The sequence below is a fragment of the Petaurus breviceps genome, unplaced genomic scaffold (assembly GCF_028583685.1).
Source record: "Petaurus breviceps papuanus isolate PSGF00001 unplaced genomic scaffold, PetGlider_PUasm1.0 90594, whole genome shotgun sequence".
Lineage (NCBI taxonomy): Eukaryota > Metazoa > Chordata > Mammalia > Diprotodontia > Petauridae > Petaurus > Petaurus breviceps.
In genome coordinates, this window is record NW_027187281.1 from 1,983,505 (window position 1) to 2,004,326 (window position 20,822).

The window sequence follows — 20,822 nt, forward strand, 5'->3', positions numbered from 1 at the left end:
CAATTCAGGAAATAAAGAAAAATGCAAAATGTCACTCAGTACCCTGCTATTCTTGCACTAACAATGGCATTGTCAGAACAAGAGACAGAAGGTGCAAAAACTAACTTTTTTTAGATCATCTATAAACTTTAACTTGACTCCTGGTATTCTTAAGGTGATATCCTGGTCCAGTGACCAGTAGACAAATCTTCCACTGACAGAAATTATTCATCAGTCTTGACACTTATACTATAAATTAAACCAAAAGGAGGAAGTTGATGCTAAATGGAAGAACTCGGGTTCACATTGGTTTTATTATACATCCACAGGTAGGAAGGAAAAGTTCATAAAACATAAGTCACTTAGCACTAGAGAGCTTATGATAAGTCTGCTATGAAAAAATTGCAGTATGTGTACCAATATTCTTGCAAAGGATAAGTTAGAGAAATTCTGTGAAGAACTTAAGACTCTAAATATATAGGTTAGAACTGACAAGCAAAAGTAAGTATAGAGGATGACAAGAAGTATATTGAAAAAGTGTTAGTGATTTTAAAAAAGGGAACAAATGCATTAGACTAGACATTTCTCATGCTTTTACATCTTTGAAAAAATAATTGGGAGATTTTGGACATGGCAAGCACCCAAATAGCATCACAAAGAAATGAAATTGATGTTATTTTACCAGAAAAAAAAAATGATTCCTAACTGATGTAGTGATTCTTAAATCATCTGTCTATACAGTCATACCACTAATTTAGAGTAAAGGTCAAAATAAATATAAAACTAGAATAACTAAAACTATTTTTTAAAAAATATTTCAGTTGAAACAACTCGGTTATGTTATATTTAAACAATCTATTGGTAAGAAAAACATGGGAAAACTTGTCTAAGTTAATGGCAAAGTGAAGTGAGCAGAACCAAAACAATTCATACAAGAACAGCAATATTGTAAAGATAATTTGAAAGACCAGCATTACCAGACCAATTTAATTCAAAAGGTTTATCTAATGTGAGTGACTCAGCTACCAAAGCAAAGAACAGTAGAGCCTAAAAAGCAGCTTCATCAAAAAACGTTTAATGTATTACCTAGCAAAAGATGGCAGCGCAGGACAACACCATTTTAGAATTTCGGGCTTGTAAGAAATCATAGAAGGATAATGGAAGAATATAAGCTAGATCACCTCATAAAGCAGAAAGGAATGAAGATTTAAACTGATTTAAAAGAAAGCTGAGAGATGGAACTGAGCAGGGAACATGATGGCATTGAAGCATTAAACATGGAAAGAGGACAATGAACAGAAGGAAAATAGAAAAGGTCTCCAAAAAATTTTTATAGGACATTTTTCACTATCAAGGACAATAGAACTACTTATTCATAAGAAGGGTGCAAATATGCATTTTTATATAGTACCTACTATGTGCCAGGTATTGTGCTAGTGCTCTTTTTTTTTCCCTTTTTGGAGGGGGTAAGGTAGGATAATTGGGGTTAAGTGACTTGCCCAAGGTCACATGGCTAGTTTTTTATGGTGCCTGAGGCTGGATTTGAACTCAGGTCCTCCTGACTCTAGGGCCAGTGCTCTATTCACTGCACCATTTAGCCACCCCCTGTGCTAGTGCTTTTACAAGTATTTCACTTGACCCTCAAAACAATCTTGCAAGGTAGGTGCTGTTACCCTTGTTTTAGAGTGAAAATTTAGAAGAACAGGTTAAGTGACTTGCCTGATGTCACAGAGCTAGTAAGTGTCTGAGGCTAGATTTAGGGCTCCGACTTCAAGCCCAGGACTCTATCCTTATACCACCAAATGCTTCACCAGCTTCTACCAGTGCCAAAGGGTGGGGGAAAGCAGCAAACCTGTTGCAAACTCAGGAATCTTAGACAGGAGTTAGCTATATGGGGTGGTTGTGCTTGGATTATGAGCTTCATTGTTAGAGGTAGCATCCAAATTAGCTGAAAGCCTTCTGAATAGATGAATTGTGTAGTGCTTTTATTATTAAAATATAGAAAGCTGATGCCAGTCATAGGTTCTTCCTAGGATAGTTTTTTTTTATTGTATAAACAGGCATATCAAATAAACGCATTCTACCCTTATGAATTTATAGTGTATATGCAGTAAACTATAGAGAACATTTTAAATGTGGGGAGTAATATACTGGCTTCTACTTAAAAGAATTTTCAATATAGATAACCTGGGGGGGAGGAGTGTACATATAATTGGAATAATTGTTTTCCATTTTTATAGTAATAGACTTTACCACAAAAGCTAGAATCACATCTACATCCACTCAATCATAATTAATGAAAATTTAAAGAATTTCATAATGATAGAATTTGGACAAAATTTGTTGATACCTGACTTACCCTACTGTAATTTTTTTGGTAAGTTATTTTTTAATAAAGAATATCAGAAAGCAGAGTGGACAAAAATAGTAGATCAAGTTTTATCTTAACCTTCCTTTAAAAAACCTAGGTCAGTGAGATCCTGAACTGTACATATGAATTTCATACTGCTGTAATGGTACAGTTGATTCCCTTTGTTTAGTGACCTGTATTATGATCTTCAGACAAATGTTACCATTTTCCCTCCATAATCAGATCTCTATTTCTTTTAGTACAGGTGCTTTAAATAAAGATTTTAACACATTAAAATTGTGGTAAAATTATTTCTTTTTAGAGTAAGATTAGCTAAGCTAACTTTTTTGAAGAACCATTAAAAAATAAGTTCTGGCACAATCATAGAATACTGGTCAGCCATCATTAGATAGATTGTGAAACAATTCAAATTGTTAAATGACAGTGGGTGAGGGGTCCCTGAGCATCTGAGGAATGGATAGACTTTGTTCTCATCTTTATAGAGGAGAAACTCAAGATGTTAGCCATCATAGGAACTGAGTAAACTGTTAAAAGCAGGATTAAGACTATGTTTTGTAACTTTATTTTAATGTCTCTAAAACTTATGGTTGCAGTTTTCTTAGGACGGAAAAAAAAGGAAATGGGGAAGAAAGGGTGACAGAAAGTTCAGGGATACAGTTAGCCTTTCCTTTTGGCTTCTGAGCCTAATGTGCTGTCCTGTGTTTTTAAAAAATGATTATTATGTACTCCAGTGATAAAAATTTTTAAATTCAAAAGTACCTCAGAACTAATTTAGTTCAGTCCATAAATGGGAACTGATGTACAACATCACTGACCAGCAATTAACCCTAAAAGACTTTAGAGGGTCTTAGTACTTAATGAGGCAGCCCATTCCACTTTGGAACAAGAAGTTTTCCGAAGTTCTTTCACTCCACAAATCTTTCTCTTTTCATCCACTGCTTATAGTTTTGATTCCTGGGGCCAAAGTAAGTCCAATCTCTTCATTCAACAGACATTTATTAAGTGATTATTACTTGCAGAGCAAGCTCCTTGAGAAGGAATCATATCTAAACTATTTCCCTCATCCAAGTACAGGTCTTTTTTTTTTTTTTTTGTCTTTAACTTAATCATGGAGACACCTTTTGAGTGCCTAATTGGAGAACTTTAAGCATAAGTTTGTTATGCTCACACATCCCCAAAATCTGGTAATAAAAAGTATAGAGAATAAGGAAAGGTAGTCCTTTTTATTGTTTGATTCTTAGTCCCTATTAAGGTATTGTGTAAATGAAAAATTGAAGAAATCTCATTAAATTAAATATAAATATAAAAATAATGAAAGAATGCTCTAAGAGCTTTAATTCACATCAACAAATATTTATTAATCATGCCCAGTACCAGAAGTAACCCCAAAGATGGATACTTGGTCTGTCCTCAAAGAGCATAAAATTCCAAAGAAATAATACAGTTCACATACAACCATTCACATAACTCACCTTAGTTAAGGGGCCTTGATCACTTGTCACCAAGGTTATTGGAGTAGCTTCCTAATTTAGTCTTCTTGATTCTCTCCTCATTTCATTTGGTCCTTCATACTGCTGCCAAAGCAATTTCCTTAAGCACAGATCTAACCATATGATTCTCCTAATCCCGATGATTTCCTGTTTTTATGATAAAAAGTATAAACTATTTGTTGGATATCACTCCTTTGAGGTAAATAGTGAGCTGGGCCTAGAATCAGGAAGACCAGAGTTCAAATCTAGTCTGAGACATTGACTGTGGAACCCTAGATAAATCACTTAATCTCTGTCTCTGTTTCCTTAAGCATAAAAAATTTAATAATGGTACCTCCTTCCCAAGGTTGTTGGAAGGATCAAATGAGATTTTTAAAGCAGTTGGGGTAATGCCTAGCATATAGTTGATTCTATATGCTTGTTCCCCACACTCTCCAGATAAACTGGCCTGTCCCTCACACAACATTTCATCTCTTGTCTCAGTGCCTTTGTATTGGCCATTTTGTACCTGGAGGAGGTACAGCTGGTAACCTAGACTAAGGTAGGAAGATGAGATGATAGCATAGAGAGTTAAAAGTGGGGTATGACAGGAAAAGTGCTGCATGAACAAATTATCCTGTTTTACATTTCACCTAGCACAGCTCAGTGAAGTAGAAAGTACAAGTATACCCCTTTTGCATATGAGAAAGTAGATTGAATTTACATTCTATTGAGGGGATGTAACCTTCCACAGTTAAAGTTATTACAAGGTAAGTTGAGAGAAAGGGAACATTAACATGGCAAAATCAAATAGGAGGCAAAAGAACAGCCTTGAGGAAAACTTAGAATTCTGAAAAGCAGAGGAGGAAAGAGCATATCCCAGGCATGTAGTGAGAGGTAGAATGTTGAATATGGGGAATAGACCAATTTAGTGAAAAACTTTGAATATTTGGAATAAGGTAATATAAAATGAATCTTGAAGAATAGATTGGAACCAGAACAGAAAAATCTTTAATTCTCCTTTTAAGAAGTTTGTCTTTTGCTTCAGATAAGAGGGAGCCCCTGAAGGGTTTTGAGCAATAAAATATCTTCAAACTTGTGTCTTAGTAAGATTTTTATGGCACCTATGTGAAGGCTACATCAGAAGAAACTGGAAGCAGGAACCATTAAGCTAAACCTTACTATAAATGCAAGTGTGTAATTCCCATGTACTTCTAAGATTTTATTATCTTGATTAGTAGTAAAGATAATATGGGCTATGGTTATGTCAGTTTAAAACAAAGTTGCATTTGTTCATTGAAATGGTAAAAATTGTATTTTATTTATAAATAGGTATTCCCCCATGGTCATTTTTCAGAGGTCTAATTTCTAGCCCCCACTATTTTTAAATTTCTTTCATAACTAGACCTGTTTAATAAGGGATGATCTAGATTCTTTTTTTTTTTAAATCATAATGGTAATAAGGTCAAGAAGGAAAGAAATTTATGGGAAAGTTATTTAGGGGAGAAGGGAGGCCATAGATGAATAGATTATACAGAATCTCCACACTTGTATATCATAAGCTTTTTTCAAAAAATTTGGTGTACTGGACATGGCAAACACCAAACAGCATTACAAAGAATTAAATTGACAGACAAGAAATGACAATTAACCCTGTCCTGTGGCTCAGCATAGTCAAACCAGGAGCTTCAGAGCTAAGATCAGAAGTTAGAATAAATGCAAAGAAAATAAGAAATGATCAATTGAGTAGAAAGGGAACCAATATTAGAGGAAACAAAATGTCTTGGTCCTTACTGATTCCCCAAACAAGAGGTGACCAAGAAGAAACTACCAACCTACAAAATCTTTGAGGCACTAATTGCAAGCATCCTTGAGCATATTAGTAGGGAATACAGAGGCTTTTGCAAACAGTTTTTGGTAATGTACTCATCTTACCACGATTGCCCAAAAGACATAGAGAATATTAGACCCATTATACTTATTTGTTAATAATAGAAAAACATTAGCTGAATAGAATAAAACACCATGCAGGCTTTTTTTTTTTTTAACCACAAAATAGCTACCATCCCTTTAGTATCAAGAACATTGAGTCCTTGTAAAGTATAATAGAAATAACACTTCAGTGATCCTGATTATAACTGTTCAGTTGTGACTTCATGATCCTGTGGACCATGCTTTGCATTATATTTTCGACAAAGATACTAGAGTGCTTTGCCATTTCCTTCTCCAGTGGATCAAGGCAAATAAGTGTTATTTTCCCAGAGTCAAACAGCTAGTTAGTGAGTTAGGATCTGAACTCAGGTATCCCTGACTCCCAGCACAGCTCTTTATCCACTACACCATTTAGCTGATCCAAACATTGAGCAAAGCATAAAATATGTATGCTTACTAAAAAAAATAACCACTGGGAGAGGAGATCCAGCACAGATTCTAGGTCAAGGAGGTTTCATGTGGGTGGTTAGTTTCTCCAGATGATCTTGTTTGTGGGTGACATTGCATTGATTGCCTCAAATCCCAAAATTTTTTTAAGTAGCTAAAATGTAAATAGTTCAGGTCAACTTGAAAGACAGGTTTTACAATGTAATGGATGACAGGACTAACTAATAATTTGGGGGTTTTAAAAGTCAAAATCTGGTTTTTACGTTCAACCTCAGAGTACCATCAGGTAGGGAAAATGTGCAGCAAAGAATTTAAGATAGGCTGATTCTGAAATCAGACAACATGGACCAAGTGTCATGCTTTTATCATTGTAATTTCCAGTTATTTTCACCTGTGCCAACATTTGGTAAACATTGCATCCTTTGAATCATTAGGAAAAGTAGAAATAAAATAGTGGCAAAAGTTTTAGGTTCAAATAGTAAAACGATCAGGCTGTTGACAAGTTCATCCCATGAAGTTTATGTCTTCTGAGTCTTTTCTTCTCCAACCAAAAGAAATTTTAAGTTTCTTGGAAATCTCTGGTGGAAAAACCACATAACCAAGTACCACTTTGAAGACTTAAAGGGAAAAAATGTCAAATCTTGTATAGACTTGATTGTTTTTCCATATTAAAAAGTTGCAAAAATTCATGCATCTTGTTTTATAGTTAAATTGCAAAATATAAGTAAATTAGATTCTACAGATCAGGAAAGATAGAGCAGAGCTGTAAATTAATTTGGAGATATGGGTCAGCTTCCCTAATTGGGAGGACCTCTTCCCTTGCATCAAAATACTTTACACGGTGCCCTTAGGTTTTTACTCTTTTTTGGCGTCGTTTCTTATACCAAACTCGAAATGCATTTGAATGAATAAACATTTGTTTTAAATGCAGATATTCCTTGGAGAGTGAGGTGTAGCTCCTTTATACTTTAATATGAATTAATTTAGTCAGATTGCTTTTCTCCTAATTCCCAGTTCATTTTCAACTCACCAAGAATATGGGAGTCTTCAGAGAAGATAGGCAAAGAAAGGGTTCCAAGATAATTGTGTTCACAGGGCGAGATTTGAGCCGAGATTGAAGGAAGCCAGAGAAGGTACAGTGGAAGAACATTCCAAACACGGGTAGTGTGCGGCGATCTGAGAACATAGAGTTGGGAGGCTCTATGGGTGTATTGGATTCAAGGATTAGTCAATTGGCCACTGTACGGAGGTGGTGGGAAAGAGTCAGGTGCAAGATATTTATGAGAGAAAACAGAAGAAGATTGGAAAGTGAAGAAGGGGTCAGGTTGTGAAGGGATTTAAATAACAAATGATATTTGATGCTGGAGGAAATAAGGAATCACTAAAGCTTATTGAATAGTACCCTAAGGCATTTCCAAAGAAGAAAAAAATACAAAATGAGTGATCTGGTGCCCATAAATGTGGTCCAAATATTTTCACTAATCATGGAGGTTTCAAGTCTACTTAAACAGTTTTGACAATCTTACTAATGCTTGTTAAAAAAAAGAAATCACATGTTGGCCAACCTACTGGTAATAAGCTTTTTGGAACTTAGAAATTGGTCCTTAGGTGACAGATGTACAATCCATCATTGGACCCATAGCCTTTTGCTTTACTGTCATAGCCTTTTAGAACCCAGGGTTTGCAAGCTCTGAGATATCAGAGTGTGACTTTAATGAAGAATGTATTAAAAGAGAGAAAGTATGTAAGGGTGTTTGGAAATTACATCAAAAGTGAAAAGACCCCTAGAGTCATGAAATCAGCTTTTTTGTCATTGACTTTTTATTTTAAGTCAAAGATCAAAGAAACACCAGGATAAGAGAAGACTTGGGTTCTGACATTTGTCTGCTGTGAGACCTTGGGGAGAATCATATGACCTCACTAAATCTCAGTTTCTTCTGTGAAATAATGGGTCTGGATTAGGTGATCTCTAAGGACCCTATGAACTCTAATATTCTTTGAAAATTGAGAAGAGATAAGAAAAAATTCAGACCAATGAGATTGAACTGATAAAATCTTGTGTTTCCCTAAATTTTAAAAGTATATCTTTTGAAAAGAAATTCAGCCTAGCCACCAATTTAATTAGCTCAAGAGCTAGAAAGTTTGACTAAATATTCGAAATTTTTGTCGTGTGGAAAATATAGATTAAGATAATTAACTAGTTATTTAAATGCCAAGATACTATGCAAGATCAACATTCTTGTGTACTACCAAGAAACACACAAAAAGGATGAGAAAATCTTTAAGAATTGAAATTCATTATTTGCCACATACTCAAATAGAGAACATGATAGGAAAATCTCCATCCCTAGTGCTCTTTTTATTGGAAATTAGACTACAAACCTAACAGAACTGGTAATCTCTAAGGAAGATGTTATGGGCAGCTTAAGAAAATGTTGTGTAGTATGTTTTCAGGATAATGTGCCAGCTGTTTGAAACCTGAAATGATGAAATATGTAACACTAGTGATGTACATGTTATCTTTAAAAACTAAAAATGCTTCTGTTTGAAGTATGTCTTCTGGAAAGGCAAATAATAATATTAATAGCTTACATTTATATAAAGCTTTAAAGTTTAGAAAGCACTTGTGTTTTGAACCAAGGTATAGAAGTAAAAAGGTAGACTGAACAAATTAGAGTAGGGTGAAATTTCTGTATCAAGAGCCTCAATTGCTCATAAACCTTTAAGTCTGACATTTAAAAGATTTAAGCCAGAGTGGGATGGAAAAGTTACAGAAATTATACAATTCCACAAAGTCCACAGTCTTAATCATTTTGGAAGGATAAAGACCAAAAATAATCAGAATTTAATACCTGGTCTTCCAGAATATTTGAAAGTTTGTTATTCAGCCTGCACTACCATTTCTGGGGCCCAGAAGTTACAATGAACAACAATGCCCATTTATCAGGTACCTGCTCTTTGCCAGGTACTTTGCACTACTAGGATACAAAGACAAAAATAAAAGTCACTGCCCTCAACTGGGGACCAAACAACACCAGTCTGATATGAGCAAAGTCTGTGTAACATTACATTGTGCAGATAAATCTTAATTCCATTTGACCCCTTTTGCAAGTCCCCACAATTTAGATCCAGAATCATAATTATTGAACACCAAACCTTGGACTTGGCTGATTTCCCATGATAAAATAACACATTTAATTTCACCTGTCAGTGTTGGTGCTCTGGTTTTCATAGTTCAAGGAAAGTATTCCAGCTCCCTTCCAACCTGTAGACAAGTTCTTGACTCCCTTGTCCATCTTGATAAGTTAAAATTATTGGACATTCTATTTTTTGATTGAGTACCATGTGCATAGTCCCTGTTTGACTCATAAGTCATAGCATTGGACGTCACTCTGAAAAGTAATCTCAGAAACCTCAAGAGACTCAGAAACTTTTACTACCATCAGTATGCATTAACTCTTTACAAAGTCATCATTCCATGGTTTGGTAATATATGTATAATAGCTTTGGATAACTTTATATATGTATATAATATATAATGTATAATAATGTATAATTATTATTAATAATTTTTAATTAATTAATTAATAATAATATTAATTATTTATTAATTAATAATTAATTATTATTATATTATATATTAAATTATATGTTATATTATATTATTATATATTAAATTATTATATTATATTATATATTAAATAATAATTAATTAATTAATTAAATATATATTAAAAATAATAATTAAATAATTAAATAATTAAATAATAATTAATTAATTAATTAATTAAATATATATTAAAAATAATAATTAATTAATAATAATAATAATGTAAATAATGTATAATAGCTTTGGATAACTTTAGTTATGCTAGTTTGATTGGGACAGATGCAAGCCTTCTAGTAAGAAGTGAACTTTTAATTGTGAAATCCTTACTTAATTCAAATTAGAAGTTTTTGTTAAGTACCTGCACATACATACTCAGCTTTGTGCTAGGTATTCTTGGGGGAAGATTACAAAAGAATTAGTTCCTGAAAGAATTGGTGATGTAGTTAAAGAAATAAGACTGATAAACATGAAAAGTGAGCACAATTAAATGCCAAATGTTGTGATACCAAATGCAATGATGACAATTCCTAATTTTTTGTAATTCACAAACATCATTTGGACAAATACTTTGCTCAAATTGAGGCCTAGAAAGGTTAAGTGATTTGGCTAAGATCACACAACTTAGTATGTGTACTAAAATTTTAGTTCTAGGGGCAGCTAGGTGGAAAGTGAATAGAGCACCAGCCCTGGAGTCAGGAGGACCTGAGTTCAAATGCGGCCTCAGATACTTAACACTTAATAGCCGTGTGACCTTGGACAAGTCACTTAACTCCAATTGCCCTGCCTTTCCCCCTCCAAAAAAAAAATAAAATTTTAGTTCTAGCTGAAATTAGAATGTAGGTCTTCCGACTGTTGGTCCAGCATTGTTTATAATATACTATTATTTCTCTGCTGTAACAGGAATTTGCAGAAGAGAATGTTAACTGGGAGCCCTCCTGTCAGAGGTAGGACTTGAGCTGGACCAAAGAAGATGTGAGAATTAGGCAGAAGAAAGTAGAAAAATATTTCTGATATAAAGAACAGCATGAGCAAACTGACTATCAGTAGACACAGAGTTAGGCATTTTTCCTCAGGTGATTGGATTTCTATAAATTTTTCCATCAGCACTTTTTTTTTGGCCAGTCCCAGGACTAGAAGTGTAGAATAGAGTATGTGGTTTAAAACAAAGCAGTCTGACTCATGTAGGAATCCGCTAATGTTTTTAGTGCAGTCCTCTCTTTTGGTTGGTTGATTTGGAGGAGTAAAACAGTGATTTTTTTGTTGTTTGTGTACTTTATTGATGCCTTATGTTTTTACATCACAGTGTTTTCCAGACATCCCTCCCACCTCCAGTGAGCCTTCCCTTGAAACAGAAAAAATAGTTAAGTAAAACCAGCCAACATGGTGTGACATCCACATCTATAGCACTCCACCTCTCCAAGGAAAGGAGTGGGGCACATTTCCTTTTCTCCACAGCCAAGTTTGGTCATTATAGTTGCATAACTTCCAGGTGTGTTTGAATGTTCTTTTTGTTTACACTATTAATAGTGTGTATTTGTTTTTCTGGATCTGCTTTTTTCACTTTGCATCATTATATACAAATCTTCATCTATTTTCTCTGAATTCTTACTTGAAATTTCATGCAGCACAATCCTTTTTTCATTACATTCATTCACATATATGCATACACACATACATATATGTGTGTATGTATATACATATATATGTGTATACATACACTCACTTTCATAGAATCATTGACTTAGAGCTAGTAAGACCTTTACAGGCCTTCAGATCTATCACCCCACATTCTACAGTTGAGCAAACTTAGGGTGAAAGATATTAAATGATCTGCCTAGAGTCACATACCTACGAAGTATTCAAAGCAAGATTTAGACACATGATACTACTATCTTAAATATCTCTGAAAAATAGTCATGTGGCCTCCACTTAAATAAAACTTCCAACTAAAGGCAACTCATTGGACAGCTTTTGATTGTGTTGTAGTTTCTCCTGATTTTGAGCCAAAATCTCCTATAGTTTCCCCTAGTGCTTTAATTTCTGTTTTCCTAGGTCAAACAGAACGCATCTAATTGTTTGAAACTATATCTTGTCTTTGGGTACTCAAAGGGTTGTCATATATCAAATTCTTAATTTTCCAGGTTAAATATTCCCAGTTCCTTAAACCAAGCATGGTATGACATGGTTTTCTGTCTCCATACCATCCTATTTGTTCATTGTGGAAGAATTACTTTGTGTCAATGATCATTTTATGTGTTGCCCAGAAATGTATGCAATATTCCATAGTAGACTATGGCAGACTATTGTGTCTTGCTCAGTATGCTACACTTACATTAATGCATCCTCAAGATTGAAATATGTTTTTGGCTGCCGCATTACATTATTAAATCATTTAAATTGCAGTATAAGAAAATCCATAGGGCCTCACACGAACTATTATTTAGTCCATGCTTTTGGACTTCTTAGAATAATGTCTTTAAATGTATAAAATAAAATACATGGGATTATAAAGAAAATCAATTGTCTTGAAATGTAATTATTAAACTATTCTTTAAAGTGTGTTCACAGATCCCAGGTAAGAACCTCTTATCTAACTATACACTATACTTAGGTGATTGACTTTTATAACCCATGTGTAGTTAACAAAGTTCTATGATATTTTACAAGGTCTGAGCTTCATTTTTCTCATCTGTGTTATTGTAAAGAATGAGTGAAATCATGTATAAAAAACTCTTTATCCCTTAAATTGAAAAACTTTTATCAGCAGCATTCAGAAACCTGTGCTTTCACACATAGAGATTTGAGGTAGCTTGATAATATATTTTCTAAAACAAATTTTGAGTAATCCAGGGATTGCTGAGGTATTAAAAGCAGTATGAGTTCCATGGCTCAATATTCAGTCTTAATGGTAGCATCAAAGACTGTTTTATTGAAGGACATCCTTGACATTAGTCTTAAAGATAAAGGAGCTATGTTGAATGAATGACCTGGTTTTCCTTTATATCCCATTAGGATCCATTATCCATAAATTTGTCTGTACCTTAAAATCATAATATATTGGTGCATCAGAAAATTCACATTTTCTTATTTGTAATTTCATACAGCACAGTCCTTTTTCATTACATTCATATATACATACATATATATATATATCATACTTTATAGGTTAAGTATCTTATTCTGAGAGAAGTCTACTAAAAACAGCTGCTATATAGTCAATTAAGAACATATGAAGCATTGGTATAATTCCACTAAATAAGTTATACTCTTGTATCAGTAGTAAAAATTAAATCCACTGGTGATTTAATCATTTAGTCATTTCTCATAGCCAGGATCAAGTTTCACTTTGGTATATAATCACTCTCAAACTCAAGGCCAGAGAGCCTCAAGCATCATCCAGTTTACAAATGACTTGGAGATATAAGGAGAAAACTGAGAAATACATAATACACAAAGCTTAGTGTTTCACAGGTAACCTTCAATATCTAGATCTTGGTGTGGACTGAAATGTGTCCACTAATGTATTCTGTTAAAGTAATAAAGTTTTTAAGTAAGATGAGGCTTTGCAAGAGCTTTCTTATTTCCTTTTTTTTTTTTTTTGGCCTTTTTGGAGGGCAATTGGGGTTAAGTAACTTGTCCAAGGTTACACAGCTAGTTTTTTTTGTGTGGGTGTTAAGTGTCTGAGGACAGAACCGAACTCGGGTCCTTCTGACTCCAGGGACAGCGCTTTAATCACTGCGATACCTAGCCACCCCAAGCTTTCTTCTTTTCATTGAGTCATAGTTGAGATGCAGACCTGGCTTCTGGGAACAGGATGCCAAAAAAGGGTATTGAAGAATTTGGAAACCTTTGCTTATTCCCATTACTTTGTATGAAGTAATTCCCACTTTGCCTCCTAGGGCTACAAGTAAGGCCACAATATTTCTGAAGAAACTCTTAAGAGAGCTTGGTTCCTCTTTGGCTCACTGAAAAGGATTCCTGGATGCTGAGTCTGTGATATTACAAGGAAACATTTCAGGGAATTAGAAGAATTCTTGTTGCTATTGCCACCAACCCAAGTTTAAAGTCTCAAGTAAGTATCTGAACTTAACCAAAATAGCCCTGTAATTACATCAGTATAGCCCCAAACTCCAAATCAGTCATTCTTTGGTTTATTTATGCTACCAAGACACGTTCTGCATATTGGAATCAACCCAGGATTGGTTGATATGAAATAAGCCCAGAAATAGGTTTCACCTGTAAGCTTCTAACCTCTTTCTGGCCAAAATCAACATTTGTTCAAAATCGGCAAGAGGCAAAAAATCAGGGCAGTACAAAACAGTACATATTCTAGGATCAGAGATTATTAAAATGTTCACTTGTACTGGGCTTGTTGATCTCCTTGTTCTTCCTCACCTTTGCTGATCTTCTGGACCCTGAGCTCTGCCTGCCTGGATCTACACACACAGTACCTGCTTGATCTTCCCTGCCTTTGTTGATCTCCTGGACTTTGCCTGTCTCCATGGACCCATGGTACCTGCTTGTTCTCCCCTGCCTTTGCTGATCTCCTGGATTCTGGACTTTTGTTTTTCTACTGGAACTGATTTGCTCTTCCCTATATTAATTGACCTTACTCTGTCCTTAACCCCTTGCCTGCCTATACTTTTGGTATCCAGCAAATGCCTGTGGATTAACTGAATACCCTTCCCTGCCCTCGCCTGTCTACCACATTCCATGACACCCACATCCCCCTGCATGACAGTGAGGATTTATTGACTTAAAAAAATAAATAAATAAATAAATATAATAAGAAAAGTGCCTGGCATTATAGAATTCATTTTCTTTTTAAAGCTTAAGTTTAAATCTCCCTAAAATTTACTAGACCTCCTAATATGACTTTTAGTTGCCCTCTCCTCCCCATTTTATAGTCAAGTGTATAGCATAAGATATATTTTAAGCAGGATTCTATAATACTCAGGAAGCCATGATGCTTTCAAGAGGGTCAGAGTTCATGTCTTAGACTTCCTTTATATATCCTACAATGTACAATATTATCACATTAGGAGATTTTCAATAAATACCACATTGGTCTGAATATAAGTTGTACTGTCTCGCAAATTCAAACAAAACCTAAATGTGGTTTATATCTTAGTGAGAAAATATTGTTAATAAGAAGTCTAGACTGGTTCTCTAATTTCATTGGTATTGGGAACTCCCTGGTAAGGGAACTCCTATCAAATGCAGGTTGGTCTCTCCAACTAGAGGGCAAAGAGATTAAGCCTGTGACCCTTCTTTCCTAGGGTCCCATAGCCAACATGTATGAGGGACAAGACTTGAACCTGGGTCTTCCAGGCTTCAAGGATAGCTAGTTCACTATACACTATACCAAGCTGTTGTTAGTAAGAGAATTCAATGAAGAGAATTCAATAAGGGAGGAAAATAAAGGTGAGCAAAGTAAATGATTGTACATGAATGGAAGGAAATGTTTTTTTAAAAACCTTTCATAGTAAGTATTTTAATACAATAATTTTGTATAATTGTTTTTGCCAGTTCTTTTTTAAAAAATCTCATTTTAGGAATGCAGTCTTTATTTGAGTATAGCCTGTATTCTGATAAATATGGTACAAATTCAATGAAATTGAAGTAGGGACCTATTCAAGGAGATAGAAGGATGAGGTGATGAGTTGTAGTCTAATCTCAACTTTAAATCTTGCCTGGGACTGCGTTTGAGGATTAAACAGACAAATCTGAATGAAAATCCTGTTTTGTTTTTTTTTTTTAAGCAATCGGGGTTAAGTAACTTGCTCAAGGTTACACGGCCAGTTATTTCTGGGTGTGGTGCTGAGTATCTGAGCCCAGATTTGATCCAGGTCATCCCGACACTGGAGCCAGTGCTCTTACTCGCTGAGCCACCTGGCCGCCCCTAAGCAATTGGGGTTAAGTAACTTGCTCAAGGTTACACGGCCAGGTGTTTCTGGGTGGGTGCTAAGTGTCTGAGCCCGGGATTCGATCTCCAGGTCTTCTCAACACTGGAGCCGGTGCTCTTACTCGCTGTGCTACCTGGCTGCCCCGAAAATCCTGTTTGTTCTAAACCTTTTACTATTTAAGCCACATTTCCTATTATGCCTTTAATATCACCATGCCCTTTGATAAAGATGTAATGTGAAATGTTTCTGTATGCCAATTATGAAGAATTCTTATTTATTCATGTTTTTTGATTTCCATATTTATCACATAATTTGTCTTCATAAAATGTTTATGTCCATTTATTATTGTACTTTATTTGAGGGTAAGGGACTGTCTTGGTTCATCTTTGTATCCCTGATACCTGGCACAGTGCCTTGAATTACTGTGTTCAATAAATGTTTATTATGTATTTATTCTAATGTTATAATTAATTTTTAATTAAGATCAATTTCTTTATAAAAAGGAAGCTTCACAATTAACTTGTTATTTAACGTTGTCAATTTAGAAGATGTCAGTAATATTTATAATATCTGTTGCAAAAATGTTAGTTTTCATATAAATTTCTTTGTATTTCTTTTTCATATCTATATTTAATTACTCCTAGAAGAAACTATGAAGCTAATGAAGTGGTTTTATATAGTGAATAATCCTGCTTTATAGTACTTTTCATTCCTTTAAGTTCTTGGAAAACTGGTTCCCAGATATTGTCATTCATTTTTTCATTAATAATGAGTATTCCCTTCATCAGTATAGATCATAATCCCTCCACATCTTAGAATACAGTGTTCATGAGTTCCTGGGCCCCCAAACATTCATCACATGGTAGTCAGCCATCTAGTGAAAATACTCTCCAACTTACCTAACTAGTTCTTAGGTGACAGGAAGATATACAGTCCATCACTTAACCCACACATGAAGCTATTTTACTTTGGTAAGGCTTATCAGAGTTTGTACTGCACTGGCAGTGCCTCCAAGACCTCAGAGCCATCTCTACACCATGATGAGGCAGCAGAGTAGAACTTTAGTTAGTTGGCTTTAATAAAGTTATCTTTTAAATTGTTATGGAACTACCTGAAACAATTGTGATTTCCAGTGCAGAGAACTTCCAACACCAGGAGAGATAACAACCAGGCTACACTCTCTTAAGTTAGTCCTAGGGAGTGGCCTAAACTCGATAGGTTAAGTGACTTTCCCAGGATCATACAGCTAGTGTCAGGGACTAGATCTTCTGTCTTATACACAGTGCCAGGCTGCCTCTGTTTAAAATTTAAAATATTAGTCAAAAATTGGAAGCTTTAAGATACTGTTCAATGCAGTTTCAAAATAAGACCATTAAATCAGATCAACTTGAAGATTCTGAAGAGTGTGTGGCCTATGATTTATATTCTCCTGCTTTATCTAGTAACATTTTAAATGTTTCATGGGATGAAACTGCTGTGATTTCACCCTCCTCAAACAGCCATTCATCCAGCCCCCAACTCACTTTGTTTTGAAGCATCTGCCTTTGGTAAAGAATCTTTCTAATGTCATCAAAATGTAATTTGTTAAGAAAACAGTGGGGTATGAATGCGAAGATGTAACCTTTCCACTGAGTTAGAAAAGGCCATGGAATGAGGCAGAATAAAAGGCAAGAGGTACTACAGCACTCGCACCTTCATAGTTGTGCCTCAAGTGCTAAGGAAACTCCTTGATTCATGAGGACAGTTTACATAAAAGGATAGGCTATTCTTGTGCTGATAAAATAACTCATACCATCTTTTTCAAAAATTGACAAATTTTGCTTTTTAAACCAGCATCTTCCATCTTCAATTACAGGTTGGTCTTTTCCAGGTCTTCCCACTTTCTTAGGTGCCCCTTCCTCTTCCTCACATGCATTACAGGTACTAAAGTGCTGGATTCCAAATTACTGGTTAAATCAGCATGTGACTTGTAAAAACAGAGGAGAGTGGTTTTTTTGTGTTTGCTTAAATAATTCACAGTACCAGTTTAGAAAGCAAAATAGTGCTTAGAGTTGTTGTAAGTAATATATTTAATTTTTCCAGTGTTAGAAAAAAATCTTCAATTATTTTTCCTACCCTTGTTTTTTCATTAAAGATCCTTTTGATGTGTGAAGTGCTGGGCATAAGTATAGGAAAACCAGCCAAGCACCTGGGTTCTGGAGAGAAAGTGGGCTCAAAAATGAAAAAGAATTACAAACACACATATATGTAAAATACATATATATGCATAAATATAGTTGTAAAACCAGTTTCATTATTGCTGGAAAATGTTGGTTAAGTAGAATATTTGGGGAAACGGAGTATTTTGATTGTAAAATGTTTTGGCTTACTGAAGGTTAACTTTTTTTTTCCTTTGGCCCTGGTTGGAAATCTTTCTAAAAGGTATGAATTCTTCTTGCTTCAGTAAATAAGAGTATATAGTGGGTATAATCGAATTCTTCATTGACTAAAGATCTGAACAACTTCGTTCTGTGTTGCTACTTCAGAACGTGTGTGGAGGGTTTAAGGAGATTGGAATCAGGACAGACTGTCCCCAATATTTCCCTAGAAATTGTGCCTTTTAGTGTGTCTGCTATGGTTATTTTTTGTTTCTATAAGATCCATAATAGTTTTTCTTAGGATTTATCCTTTCCACTAAAAGTGTGATGTAAGAAAAAAAATTCAAAGTAATTGTCTTTTCCTCAATTCAGATCATTTGAGTTCTGGTTATTGTTAACCAAAACTTCACTTGAATAGGTCTGAAAGAGTCAAATCACATGTTCATTACTTAGTAACACAGTTTAAACCCTACAAATACCATAGGATGTGACTTCTCTCCCACGCATTTGCTTGCTATAAACAAAGCCTTGAAGTTGATGTGTTTGTAAACCTCCTGCTTCTGAAGCCTGAGGGGATGCTACTACTGCTAACCCTGTTATGTTATGCCAAGAATGATAGTTCTTTTGGCTTTAGAATATACCAACAGCAATTGGGTGGCAGACTTGCTTACATTCAGATTCTTTTCAGTCATTTGTGAGTGATGTGGTTTGATTTAGCAAGTGAGTTTGAGGTTTTTAATTAAAACAATTTTAAACAATTAAAAGAATTTTAATTATATCTATTTTTTAAAATGATATTCTGAAATGCCTTTTAAAAGATTCAATTTTTTGATAGAAATGAGGCAATACACAAATAATCATTGAGTGTGTACTGTGTGCCCAGGTGTTGTGCTAAAAGCTGTGGAGGTTACAAAAAATGTTAGCACTTGAGGAAATAAAACTCATACCCTTGAAACAATTAGTAACTAAGTGCTAAACAATATGATACTGGAAAAAAGAACAATCATTATGGGTTAGAGTAGTCAGAGGAGGTCAGACTTATCTGGACTTTAAAGAAAGGTAAGATTTGAAGAGGTAGGATGGGTGAAAGAAGAATATTCAAGGGGAAACAGCTTGAGCAAAAGACAGATGGAAATGAGCATGGTTTGGGGATATGCCAGTGAGGAGACTGACCTGAATGGGACAAATGGTACATGTTAAAAAAAATTATGAGAAATAAATGCAACGTGGGCTGGCTGAAGAGAAAGATGCCTGTTTTTAATCCAGGTGTCCTGGTGCCTCTTGGGACAAAACTGAGGAAAAACTAAAGTGGCTTGATAGGCCCTTAAAAGTTAGGATGTAACCATGAGAAAGGAATGCAGCTTTCTGAGGAATTTTGGAAGGTATATTGGGGAAATAGCAGAAGTCACCTGTCTATGGTATGCCACCATGACATCACATACATACATACACACACCTACACACACATGTGCATGTGTGTGCACATACACTCACACAAAGAAATGAGAGAAAGGCACCAATACTATGTGCTCTGATTTTCTGTATCCTGGATGTGGTTAAGCTTATCCCTGTGAAATGACTGAGCTCTAGCATTAGTGGAATAGCCTTTGGAAGGGAAGGCTCCTGATCTGTTGCTCCAACAACTCACTCTTGGCTTATATCATAATTCAGTTTCTCAAGTTCATTTTTGCTAACACAGGCTCTCCCACTTTTTCCACATCTCTGCTGTACTCATTCAATGCCACCTTATAGCAGCCACCAATACTACTTTCCTCTTTTATCCCTTGTTGGCAATTTGCTCTGGCACAAAGAATCCTTGTTTGTTTGTTTTGGGGTGGTTTTTTTTGCTTTTTTTTTTTTGGAGGGGGGAAGGCAGGGCAATTGGGGTTAAGTGACTTGCCCAAGGTCCCACAGCTAGTAAGTGTTAAGTGTCTGAGACTGAATTTGAACTCAGGTCCTCCTGACTCCAGGGCCGGTGCTCTATTTACTACACCACCTAGCCACCCCATAGAATCCTTGTTTTAACAATTCTGTGGGCTTTCTTTTTAAACTCAGTGTAATTGATGAAAAATTCTCTGAACTTGGAGTCAAAAGGCCTGGGTTTGAGGGAGTTCCACTCTGCTTCTTGTTAGCTGGCTGACCTTGGACAAGTCATATAAGCTCTCTGAGCCTCAGTTTTCTTATCTATATGGTATAAAACATGCAACTTCATAACAACCTCATAAAATGATCGAGTCAAATGGGATAGTAAAATTTGCTACAGCTGTTAAAATACTATACCAATGTAATCCCTAATGATCTAATGAGTTGTTTGTTTTTTAATTTCCAACAAAGTATAAAGTTCTTTAAAATGTTACTTATTGATTCTTAGTGACCTTTAGCTACTTTGATGAGGACCCACTTTAAACAAGCTGAGAAGGTAGAGTGGATAAAAGGAAGAAACATTAGGTTAGCCCTTATTACTAAAAATGCTTTTTCAGTAGGAGGAAACAGCATAATGAGAAAGGAATATTGCCTTTTTTTTTTTTTTTTAAAGCAATCAGGGTTAAGTAACTTGCTCAAGGTTACACGGCCAGTTATTTCTGGGTGTGGTGCTGAGTGTCTGAGCCCAGATTTGATCCCCAGGTCATCCCGACACTGGAGCCGATGCTCTTACTCGCTGAGCCACCTGGCTGCCCCGAGGAATATTGCCTTTAAGGAATTCTGGAAGGTATACCATAGAAGACTACAAATATGTATTGATCACCTTAA

The 20,822-nt window shown here is 35.2% G+C and overlaps 1 long non-coding RNA gene across 9 annotated transcripts in view; it reads left to right on the forward strand.

The window, feature by feature from the left end:
* LOC138142566 (uncharacterized) overlaps positions 1-20,822 on the forward strand; it is a 153,647-nt gene that overhangs the window by 87,163 nt on the left and 45,662 nt on the right. For 4 of the 9 annotated variants that reach the window (XR_011163469.1, XR_011163463.1, XR_011163465.1 and 1 more), the window contains 2 exons: positions 11,112-11,297; positions 13,708-20,781. This is a non-coding gene — a long non-coding RNA (uncharacterized lncRNA). The remainder of the gene's footprint in view (positions 1-11,111; positions 11,298-13,707; positions 20,782-20,822) is intronic. The other 5 variants (XR_011163471.1, XR_011163468.1, XR_011163470.1 and 2 more) reach the window with 2 other exon arrangements.